Source organism: Chrysemys picta, chromosome 7 (assembly GCF_011386835.1).
Source record: "Chrysemys picta bellii isolate R12L10 chromosome 7, ASM1138683v2, whole genome shotgun sequence".
Lineage (NCBI taxonomy): Eukaryota > Metazoa > Chordata > Testudines > Emydidae > Chrysemys > Chrysemys picta.
The window spans coordinates 20,239,435-20,251,795 of record NC_088797.1 but is presented as its reverse complement, the minus strand read 5'-3'; the positions used below and the strand labels follow the sequence as shown (position 1 = coordinate 20,251,795).

The window sequence follows — 12,361 nt, the reverse complement described above, 5'->3', positions numbered from 1 at the left end:
TGATCAGGGCTGGGGGAAGGGGTTGGGGCACGGGAGAGGGTGAGGGGTGCAGGCTCCAGGCGGTGCTTACCTCAAACAGCTCCCAGGAGCAGCGGCATGTCCCCCCTCTGGTTCCTACGCAGAGGTGCGGCCAGGCGTTTCTGCGCGCTGCCCCATTTGCAGGTGCCACCCCTGCAGCTCCCATTGACCCCGTTTGCTGGCCAATAGGAGCTCCGGGGATGGCGCTTGGGTTGGGGGCAGCATGTGGAGCCCCCTGGCTGCCCTATGCACAGGAGCCGGAGGGGGGACGTGCCGCTGCTTCTGGGAGCTGTGCGGAGCAGGCCCCTGACCCCGTTCCCCAGCAGGAGCTCGAGGGCCAGATTAAAACATCTGAAGGGCCGGATGTGGCCCTAAGCAAGTGGGTGAGACCCACCAGTGTACTGAGGGAGAAGTATCCCACCATACAGTCAAATTATCAGTGTTGAGTCCAATTTTATTTAGCATCTTTATTGATCATCTGGAGGAGGTGGTAAGAAAGCAGACTAATTGGGAGGTGAGGCAGAGCAAACTCCAGTCAGGTCAGAAAAACAAACCTCGAGGCGCTAAACAAATGGACAGGAAATAAAACGATTAAACAAGGGAAAGTGTACAGGGCTAGTACATCTAGGAAAAAATATCCCATAATTTTAACAAGCTGGAGATACTAGGAAAGCAATTGGACAGGGAGCTTGCAGTGTAACATTGTGGCAAACTCACTTAAAAAGGCCAATGAAATTTTGGATGGCACACGCAGAGCCATCACCAAATGAACCTGGGATGCAAGTCACCCCCTACGCTGTATTCCACCTGCAAAACTACAACCATAGGTGAATGCTGTATTTGAGCACCTCAGTGCTGGAAAGAAATGGATACCATACAACCCAGATGACACTGTAATGGAATCTAAACCCTTCATTTTCAGCTGGCTGTGCTATGGTGTTTGTAAATGAAAGGGACTGGCTAGACGTGGTGAGGAGCTGAGCAGGTTCAGTTCTCACTGTGTCTTAGGGGGCTAGCCAGAAACCTCAGAGAAGCCTTGTCAATAAAACATTTCCCCTGCAGAAGGATAATGAAAAAACTAAGCAGAAGATATGAGCAAAGAGTTTGCTGTGGTGACACAGAGAGACAGACAGACATGGAGGGCTCCATCTGTCTGTCTGTCTCCCATGCCACTGACCGACACTGGGTCTAATTCATTGTGTCAGCTAGGTGACCATCACTAACTGTACCTTCTTTCCTGGATTAATTACTGTTGATGATTGAGCTTTTCCATCTAAAAATAAACAATCTGTGTGTGCGGTTGTTGTTTTTTTTTAATAGCAGGTTACAATTTAATGCTAAACTCTTTTGGCATCTGATAGACAAGTTCGTTTTTTGTTTTTTTAGAAACCAACCCACAAACAAAGTAGGAGATTACTTTCACATAAGTAGCAACAATCTCTTCTCCGGGGTCTCCAAAGATTGGGTGGATCTCACTATCACCCTCTCCTTAGCTGATTAAGAGTTTGAACGCCTACAGGCAGGGATGTGGGATTGCGTAACAGGCAGTTCGTTTGGAGGCCCAAAGGATTGATGGACATTCTGGGCTTTTTAGGCAGCCGGCTAGAATTTGTCATTGTTTTCTTTTAATGGTAACTCGGAAGACTGAGAGGATTAATGCAAGAAATGGAAAGAAGTAGCATTTTTCTCTGTTACATTTTCTCACAGACAAAGAGCAAAACATGAAGGGCTGGATCCTCAACTGGTGTAAATCTGTGTAGAGTCACTGAAGTCAATGGTTTGCTATTGATTTTTACCAACTGCCGAGCTGGCCCATATATTTAAGTCAAGATTACTTTTAGAAAAAACGGGTTTGTGCCTTTTTAATGTTTTTTCTCATTTGTGGTATGTGAATAAGGCCTAACCTATTTTTGTTTTGATGTTTTAAAGACTGTTTTTAATACACTAGACCTTTTGGTCCTGTTTACCCTGTTTTTGATGAAGCCTCTATGGACAGATGGTGATCTGGTGGGGTTAGAACATCAGAGACACTAGGAAGTTAAACTTGATTAACTGAGAGAAGTGATTTTTATTCAGACAGTTTAAAATTCTGCCTTTTGTTTTTTATTAACATCTATTTAAATTAAACATCTTATAAGCAGTTGGATTAAAAGATTTTTTTAGTTAGAGTCAACCTTGTTTGCACCTTCATACGAAGGTTGAGAGTGCTCACACATTTTGTGTGCTCTGACAAAAGCCAGACCAGACTTGAAATTTCTTGATATATTTCTAAGATAAAACCCTAGCAGAAAAAATTGGAAGCAATGTTTAAGCCTTCTTTATACAGTATAAAGATGCAAAAGAAAAAGGGGATAGACAATTGACCTGGGAGAGGAACAAATCCCAATTTTATTCCCTTTCAAGTCATCATTGCTTCTTTGGAAACCTGTATGTCTTGCATCTGAAGAAGTGAGGTTCTTACCCACGAAAGCTTATGCTCCCAATACTTCTGCTAGTCTTAAAGGTGCCACAGGACCCTCTGTTGCTGTATGTACAGGTATCCATGGACGGCGGGAGAACCCCAGGCATGTGGAGGGTAGCCCCTGGCCCAGCTTGCCCCTTCTGCCTGAGGCCCCACCCCTCCTGCCGAAGCCTAGAGTCCCCCCTCACCCAGCCCCGGAGCATCGGGCAGGAGGGTGGCACCCCCCCCTTCCCCCAGCCCCGGAGCGCAGGCCAGCACTCATTAGCCCCAGCCTGGGGCCCCAGCCACGGGGGGAAGAGCACCCCCCCCCCGCAGCACAGCACCGGGAAGCAGGAAGGGGCGTGGGGGCGGAGCATGGGCGGGGCCACACAAGGCTGCTGGGGGAGGCTCAGCCTTCCCTGGCCTTCGATACCCGCCGCCCTGCAGGTATCTAATAGCAGCTGTGAGCACTGTACTTCCAAACACATAGAGCAAAACAACGACTTTCAATCTACATTTACCTTTTATTTTAGATTCAGACAAGCAGCTAAAAGAAAGAGCAAAAGTAAAGTAGCCATTTGAGAAAGCACCGTGTGTGCCAATTAGTAACCGGCAGCAGCACGTCTAAGAACAAAATGGCTGCTGTCTCGTAGACAGGCAGCAGAGTTCTTGGAAACTTAAAGCCGAGGCACACACAGAAAACAAAGATATATCAGAGCTTTAAGCTGCATGTACCACAGTGGTTGGAGTGCATGTATGGCGATATGTGGCGGTGAAGAGGGAAGGCAGGTGTCAGATGTTCAGCAGAAGCAAAGCTGCAGTCCCAGCCTAAGATTTAAATGACATGTATGTATCTCTCCCCTCCCCCAGGTCTCTGTGTTCTGCAGCTCAGATTGAACTACAGTAAGGTCAGTGCGTCTCAAGGAAAACTATTAGAAAGTAAAGGTTATTAAAGGGCTTTGTACACAGAGAAGGCGAAAGAACTTGAGTTGCCTGGAGCATGAGTGCTGTGATCTAGATATTGAAGTGCGGCACTCCCATGCCTGGAACAGCAGTGTTTTTACTTTTATGTCTATTAAATCTGTATTTTGGTGGGCTTTCTACGGATCTAGAGTAACAAAGAAAGAAAGGATTAAACAGACAAAGGAGGTAGACAGCAGCTCCCCGCTGTACCAAAAGGACACACGTCTAGCAGCGTTCTGTTATATATCATGACAATGTGCTGTCAAGAAGACTCCATGAAGCCAATGTCATAGAGCCCCAGATATGTGAGCTCAGCCGCTTCAGAGATGCTCTACTGCTAGCCATTTGTGTCTGATTCCACTAGGTAAGTGAAATCGAGAAAAGTTTATCTTGTTAGTCTGAACCGTAGCTGTTTGCCTGTTAAAAGGGCCTTTTTAAGCCACTGTGGTGAGCCCCTTTAATCCAAATCACTGAAAGACCACAGACAAAAATTCACCTTTTCCACTTTGTCAAAGACCTTATCAGTGAAATGCACCCAGTCTAGGGTCTGAGGATCTAAGACATTGAGGTGACATTAGCATAGAAGTTGGAATAGGGGAGCTAGAGGAAGCTAGGACCAAAGGGAGTAATTTACATGGTTCATGGAAGTTAGACTACACCTGGATCCCTTTAGTAATCTGACCAGTAGAGGAGCTTGCTGCATTGCTAATAGAGGGGTTTATAAAAAGAGGGAGGCTGTAGGTAAGGTGCCTGCTAGTGGGACTGGGGAGCCACTCACCATTTTCCCCACCAATCCACTTAAGCAAACACTAGATGCTCTGATTGGTTTTGTTTGTTTGCTGTTTGCTCTGGATTATTTGAGTGGCCACTCAGAGGCACTGTCCAGGGCACTGGAGTCAGGCAACCTAATGAGGTCTCTGAGAATGTGGGTTCCCTTTGTTTGAGCAGAGGAACATTGTTTATTGTTTGTGTTTTCGGAGGGCCTAATAATGCAGTCCTTTATTCATGAGACATCCTTGCTAGCTGTGAGTTGTTCCCCTGAAGTCACCATTCAAACAAGGAAGGGTTGCAAGATCGGGCTCCTAATCTTACATCTAATGGATTGTCCATGTTGGAGAGAGCAACCCCAGCCTGTTATATTTATACCCTGCCCGAGAGTTATTTTTGATGTGCTGTTATAAAACACAACAAAATTTACAACTTTTGTTACTCGTAGGAGGAACTTTTTTGGTTAGGTAATGTTTGAAAAGTGCTTAAAAAGCCTCTGTTGAAAGATGTTCTAAAAGTGCAGAGTACCTATATTTATTGTTACAGTGAGGCTAATCAGCAGTTTATCTTTCCTGTAAAGACACCTCTCAGTAACAAAGCCATCTGAATGGACCGGAGCCTACTTCCTAACATGGTTTCCAACTAAGGAAAGGGACACACTGCTTTCAAAGCTCCTGTAACCAATATTAAAGCAGGGAGATTGATTTGATCTGTATGATTGAAATGCCTGAGTTCCAGACATCAATTTATATTGTTGAGGCAAAATATTCCTGTAACATAACAGAGGTCTCAACATACAGAGCTGAAAGTGAATTGCCAGTAAGACAGTCCATACGCTTAAATACTATGTGCTGAAGCCCCATTGGGCAGGCTTTGTCTGCAGCCAGTGTGGGTGTGTTCATCATGACATCACAGTGGTTAAGCTGACATTCATTTTTCTGTGCTTGCTCTAGAAGTCACTATAATATTGCTATTCGCTGTTTCAGGTGGGATCAGAACATGGTCAATCCCTTGCCTGCCTCTTCAGACAAACGAAATCCTGGGAAATTTTAGCTCAAACAGGAACTGAAAATGCTCCTCCATTTAAACTGATGTCATCTCACCTGTAACATTGTAGATGTCGCTCATGTGCTCCACGTGGGAGGAAGGCTGGTCTTGTGGATAGTTAATTATTTATACAAGGTGTGACCGCTCCGACAGGATTGATTGAGAGAGAGATAAAGAGCCTGATCATAGAGCTTGCTGGTGAGGGAACAGGGACCTGAGCCTGGCTCTCCCACATGAGTGCCCAAACCAGCAGGCTATTGGCTGTGTGGGAATTGAGGCCTCTGTCTTGTTTTTCATGAAAAATTTGCAGTGTTGTGCTGATGCAAAATGAAAACAGTTTCTAAAATCGCCATTTTTCTCCAAGCAATAGAACTCTGGTTTTCCAGCCAGCCCGAAGCGTGATCTCTGAGGTGCAGACAGTTGGGTTCCCTCATCTCAGTCTTAACCGTGTAAGTGAAGGCTCCCTTTGCTTTGTGGTGATTGTTCCCCCTTCCGCTCCCCAGAGAATTAGGAAGAAGTCCGCCTGGCAGGGGAAGCAACATGGTCCATACCCCCCACCCAAGGGTGAGGCAGGGAGGCTTGATGAAGCAGCTGTTCTGGCCTTTCTATTAGTTCCCAACACTAGCAAAGTACCATTTGTGACTTCCTCTGGCTCCAGCCAAGCCTGTGAGTTTGCCTGACACGTGCTGCGGACAAGTCAGTTCATGGAACATTTCCCCAGCCATCCACTTTAACCCTAAGCAGGCCAAAGCGAGGTGGTAAGAATGGAGTGAAGTCCAGTGTCCCTTACATAATTCTGAAAGGCTGCCTCCAGCTCCCTGATCCAGCAAGGTCTTCACTTTGTTATTTTGGCAACATAGTTTGGCACGTTGATGGGGTCCTGCTGCTGTGTAGAGTGTACAGTGTCCCCTGGGTCCAGGGCCAAGGGAGTTCCATGCCTCCCCATCCCCAGAGCAAGTCAATTAATTCATTAATGTCCCCACTCACCTTCTTCTGAGACATTACCAGTTGTTCTGTGATCACTGGCATGGTCATTATTATGCGGTCGGTCACAAGGTGGGACATCTTGCTGCCTCTGTATCTTTTCAAGGCTCAGGATCTTTTCCAGGCCACCCCAAGTAAGTGACCTCTTATTACAGATCCTACTGAGCGAGCACCCACTAGAACTACCGTGGGGGGAATCCAGGCCTCTGGGTTCTAGATGCCCGAGGTGTTTCAAGCTCCTAGAGCCTGAACAGAGTCCAGCCACTGCCCCAATCTCGGGGTCCCTAGGCACATTCTCAGGGTGCAGACCTGGCACCCCGTATCGAGAGCTGGAACCTGCTGTCCAGCTGCCTAGCCCCCCTGGGTGCAGCGCTGGCCCTTGTCTCCCCTGTACTTAAATGCACTCCTCTCCCAGAACGCTACCCCAAAGATGTGAAGCGTCTGGTTTCCAGTTTAACTCTTTCCAGACCAGGCAGTAACTGAAGCAGTCTGTTAGTGCATGCATGTGTGCACATACACAAACACACACACTCCGCCCAGTCTAACAACTTTACGATCTTTTATATTTAATCATGGTAAATTATTTTATTGCTAAAGGCTATTTGCAAGCAAACAAGCTCTTTGTTTCTTTGAGGGCTCCCCTGCATATTCCCAGCCCCTAATCACACCTTTCTGTTGGTGAAATAACAATCATCACTGTTATGTCACAGAGGGCAGGGACTCCTGGTGGTGACAAGGGGCCTAGGGGGTAAGCAGAAGAAACAGATGGCTGTAGGCTATGGTTTAAGTGCACAGAGTGGATGTGTGGAAAGGCTGCTCGTCTTTGCTCCGTCCTGATATTGGTGCTGCTCTGTGCAGGGCAAGTATACCCCTGCACTGAATTAGAGCTGCCCTGCGTCCATAGGTTCAAAAATACAGGCAAGGATTGGTGTAGCACAAGGGCATTCTGGTCACACCTTTCCTCCAGCCACAACCCCTGTTCCCTGCTGCTATTGCAGCGGGGAACGTGAATGATGTAACAGCTACATTGACTCGATGTCACCAAAGAACCCCCCTCACACTGAAGTGATCATCCCTGGACTAGTCACTCTATTGCTGGGGTCTGAATGCAAATATTTTCACACCTCTCCGCTTAATGCTACGTTGCTCCTAGATACAAGCCCACGTTTTCAACTGCTCACTAATGATAGCCAAGGTTTTCAAAAGTGGCTAGTGATATTGGAGGCCCAACTTGGGACACTGTAAAGGGGTCTGATTTCCAGGGCCGGTGCAAGGATGTTTTGCGTCCTAGGCGAAACTTCCACCTTGCGCCCTCCCCCCTCCCCGAGCCCTGCGGCAGCTCCCCCCCCCCCTGCTCTGAGGTGCTCCCCCCCCCCGCGGCAGCTCCCCACCCCCCTGGTCCGGGGAGCCATGCGGCAGCTCCCCACCCCAGCTCACCTCTGCTCCACCCCCTCCCCGAGCCTTGCGGCAGCTCCCTCCTTCTCCCCCCCTCTGCCCTGAGGCACCTCCCCTGCGGCAGCTCCCCCCCCCGGCCCTGAGGCGCCCCCTCATGACAGCTTCCCCCCCGGCCTGGGGAGCCGTGCGGCAGTTCTCCACCCCAGCTCACCTCTGCTCCGTCTGCTCCCTGAGCACGCCGTCACTGCTCCACTTCTCCCACCTCTCAGGCTTGCGGCGCCAATCAGCTGTTTGGTGCCGCAAGCCTGGGAGGGAGAGAAGCAGGGGGGCGGCGTGCTCAGGGGAGGAGGCAGAGCAGAGGTGAGCTGGGGCGGGGAGTTTCCCTGTGTGCTGCACCCCGCCCCTTACTTGCTGCAGGTGGCCCTTCCCACGCCCCCCTGCCCCAACTCCCTCCACCTAAATGCCGGTGGCCAGGGGCGGCTCTAGGCACCAGCAAAGCAAGCACCTGCTTGGGGCAGCCCATTTGCAGGGGTGGCAGGGATCCAGCATGGGAGCTGAGAACCAACAGGGGGCCCTGGGAGCTGTAGTTCCTTGGTTAGCTCCCTGCCTATAGAGCCAGCCCTGGAGCAGGGAAAGAACTACATTTCCCAGCATTCCCTTGGCCACTACCCACAGGAAAGAGGGGGAGGGAGTGAGGTAGCTGAGACCTCATGCTGCAGCCTGCCGTGAATGGAGAGCTGCACTGTGAGTAGGGATTCCATATTTTAACATTCAAAAAATAGGACACTCCACGGGGAGGGAGGGTAGCCCCACCCTGCCACCATCCACTCCCTCCGATTGCCCCCCACAGAAACCCCAACCCATCCAACCCCCACCTGCTTCCTGTCCCCTGATCACTTCTGCCCCTAACTGCCCCCAGGACCCCACCCCCTATCTAAGCGCCGCTACTCCCTGTCCCCTGATCACCCCCTCCCGGGACCCCTGCCCCTAACTGCCCCCCAGGATCCCACCCCCTATATAAGTGCCGCTGCTCCCTGTCCCCTGATTGCCCCCTCCTGGGACCCTTGCCCCTAACTGCCCCTTGGGACCCCATCTTAGCCTCCCTTCTCCTTGTCCCCAACTGCCCCCTCCTGAGACCCCCACGACTTCTGCCCTAGGACCCCACCCCCTACCTGTCCCCTGACAAACCCCCGGGACTCCCATGCCTATCCAACCGCTGCCTGTCCCCTGACTGCCCCGCCTAATAGGTTGCACTGGCCCTGCTGATTTCTAATGGTGAATGCTCAACACTTATGGAAAATCAGGGCCCCTTTCAGGTGTCAGTCTGGGCACTCAGGTTGGAAGCAGCAGAAATTAGTTTGTGCTTTTGTAAGTTTTGGTCACGATCTTTTACAAAAATATGCCATGTGCTTTTAGTGAATCCTAGAGGATGATGCTAGAAAAAATTGGTCTTGCCAGTCATCCCACAAAGAGACAGCCTCTTCCAGTTGTGGGTGAGCCACTGGTGAATGAGCTTCATAAGCTATTGGCCTTTGAATCTCACTCTAAGTATTTCATTTGCAAGGTGGTGATATAGCTTTAAATATATACAGCAGGGGGCGGGAACGTTCGGCACGTGGCTCGCCAGGGTAAGCCGCGGCCAGCACATTGCTCGCCCGCACCGCTTCTCGTCGCCCCCATTGGCCTGGGACGGCGAACTGCGGCCAGTGGGGGCCGCGATCGGCCGAACCTGCCGCATCAGCAGGTAAATAAATTTACATTAATGGAGATGTCCTATCTCCTAGAACTGGAAGGGACCTTGAAAGGCCATCAAGTCCAGCCCCCTGCCTTCACTAGCAGGACCAAGTACTGATTTTGCCCTGATCCCTAAGTGGCCCCCTCAAGGATTGAACTCACAACCCTGAGTTTAGCAGGCCAATGCTCAAACCACTGAGCTATCCCTTACCCTGGTGAGCCATGTGCCGAACATTGCTGACCCCTGATATTCAGGATAGTGTTGATTCCAGGGTAGGCCCTAACAGAGGAACAGCACTAAATACATTTATACAGAAACGTGTATAGCTGACGGAGGGAGTGTTACCAAATGGTTAGTGCACAGGACTTGGAGTCATAGCTCCTGGATTCTATTCCCAGCTCTGACACTGACTCTCTTATCTTAGGCAAGTCACTTAACCTTTCTGCCTCACTTTATCATCATCATGTTTAGCTAAAGCTGTGATAACACCTACCTCATATTGACATTCTGAGGCTTCATTGTAAAGAGCTTTGATGCAGATATTTAATGTCTTAAACATACTGTATATATTTAAGGGTGAGAGATCCTTGTGTTTTTATTGATTTCTCTTGTGTTTATCATTCACTGGTGTTAACTAGGCTAAAACTAGACAAATTAACCAGAGTCGAGAGGTGACTCACCGAAGTGCTCTGGCCCATGAGGAAATACCGGGAACCCTAGGCTTGTTCAGACTGAGAGGAGACCGGGTAGCTGTTTACAAATACTGTACATAGTGGGACATTCTAAAGAGGATGCAGATCAAATGTTTTCAGTAGCAAGAGGACAGAAAAAGCTGTTATGGACTTAGGCGGCAGCAGGAAACGGTTAGGATCAATATCCGGGGAAAACTTTATAATTCCAAGAAGAGTTATAGCAATTGGAACAAGCTGTGCAGTCGAGGATTCAGTTCCAACCTCCAGCCATCACTTCGGGATGATGAAATCAATCCTGCTACATGGCACGAGTTGAGATGGACTGTGTGATCTCTCACAGCCCCTGAGATGGGTCTCTGAATAGAAGGGAATGCTTGTTCGTAGAAGTGGAAGCTTGTATAATACACTGATTGTTCTTTAGATTGCACATGGCCCTTCAGGGCAGGGTCCGTGTCTTCCTCTGTGTCTTCCCAGCATGTTTTAGGCACCACTGCAATATAAACAATAATAATCCTCAGTCCCCAGTTGAATGGCAGGAGGAAATCGGAAGAAAACAAATGCTCTGGGTTTTGAACAGTGGAGCCAGACAGTAGCGCACTCCAGCTGAGCACAGTCACTTAACAGCTACCTTAAGGGCAAATTCCTATGGCTACAGCCCCAGACATACAAGGCTTGTGTCATTGCAGCTGGAGTTGCTCTCATTCCTCTTCCCCCTTCGCTTTCTTGAGTAGTCCGCAGTTGTAAGAACTGAACTGCAGTATCTTGCACCATGGCCCCTTTGTAAGGAGCAATCCTGTTCCTTCTGGGGGAAAGTGCGGGAATGGAGACATGATGGCCTCCTATCATTACAAGAGCAATCCTGCCTGCGCTGGGCAGGGGGGTTCAGGCTGGACAGCTGCACCAGTGGCATGGGCACAGTTGCTCCTGTGGATGACAGCACCTGTTTTAACTGGCTGGGGGACTGGTCATGTCCTGTGCTGGCAGATTATCATTGCTGGCTAAGCACTGTGTGCAATCGTGGCCTTTTAAAACTCCCACTGCCTCTGTGGGGGATTTCCTACTCTACAGGGTGCATTTTGTTGAGTTCCTCTAACTTCTCTCTTGCAGGGCTGCAGGATTATTAAAGGGCCAGGACTGTAATGTTATTTGAAGCCAGAGTAACGCCTATTCAAATTAAATGGCCACAAAATATCCAGCTGAGAACCTGTGAGGAATGCGAGTGCCCTGAGGTTCCAGCTCTTCCGCAAGGCCAGTGGAAAGGTAGGTGGAGATACCAGTGTTGTGCCATTGCCAAGGACTCTTTCTCCCAGAGTCAGCAGTCTCTGTTCAACCACTTCCCCCTCCTCATCAAGGGGAAATGGGAAGTTGGTGGCTAGAGTTTAGGGAGGGAGAGGAAAACCGAGATGCTGCTCCAGGTGGGGCCCATAGGATTAAATGTGTGCTATGTTCCCTGTTTGCTTTACTCTTGTGCAGAGATATTTGACCAGGAAGAATCATCTGTAGCTGACTCCATCTAGGTCCTATGAGGATGCAAGTCCCTCCTAAAGTTACCTACTGGCACAACGTGGTGCTCAGCCTGCCACATCCAACAAACTTTTGGTTACCAGTCCCTACAGGACTGCCTTCAATCTCAACCACTTTAAATAAGAATCTGTCCCTGGTTGTACACTGAGCCAAGTGTACGCATGCAGTGCAGACATGCTCATAGCTACCTTCCTCACTATGGAGGTGCCGAGTCAATGCATTCCCAGCAAGCTGCATGTCCAGCAAGCATGGATTCAATAAGCATAAACATAGGAACGCCACCATTCTGTATGGCTAATTCATTTAAAAAAAAAAAAAACCCTCGAGAAAGGCATAGCCCGTTCCTAGCATTGCGCTGCTGTGGAGCTGATAGAAGTCTGTAGTCACATTATCACAAAGACAGTGTAAGGACCAGACAGAAAAAAAATGTCTCATCAGACCTCACTGTTGCATGAAGCATTCCAGCTACAGTGACAACCTACCGCTCCCTTCAGTGTTTACATCTATCTTATCCTGTATTGTTCTAACTCCAAACTGGAAACCATTCAAGACTGAGATCTCTCTCTCTGTGTTTTTGGCACAACACTCCTATAGCCTGTAGACTCTCTATGCTATGTAAATAATATTGGCTACAAGCCACCCTTACGATGTGATGCCACGTAATTAATACTGGTCTCAAGGCACATAGAGAAATCCCAGGGATGTCAGTGGACTCTGTGCTTAGGCAGAAGGTGGCATATGGCCTTGAGGTTGTGACCTAGGAGGCAGCAGATAATACTCAAAAATGCCCATTTA

At 49.0% G+C, this 12,361-nt stretch overlaps 1 long non-coding RNA gene across 1 annotated transcript; it reads left to right on the top strand.

The window, feature by feature from the left end:
* Positions 1–280: 280 nt before the first annotated feature.
* LOC112059488 (uncharacterized) lies at positions 281–11,888 on the top strand. The gene is made up of 3 exons (XR_002888801.3): positions 281–5,685; positions 11,150–11,302; positions 11,516–11,888. It is a non-coding gene; the product is annotated as an uncharacterized LOC112059488 (long non-coding RNA).
* The last annotated feature ends 473 nt before the right edge of the window (positions 11,889–12,361 follow it).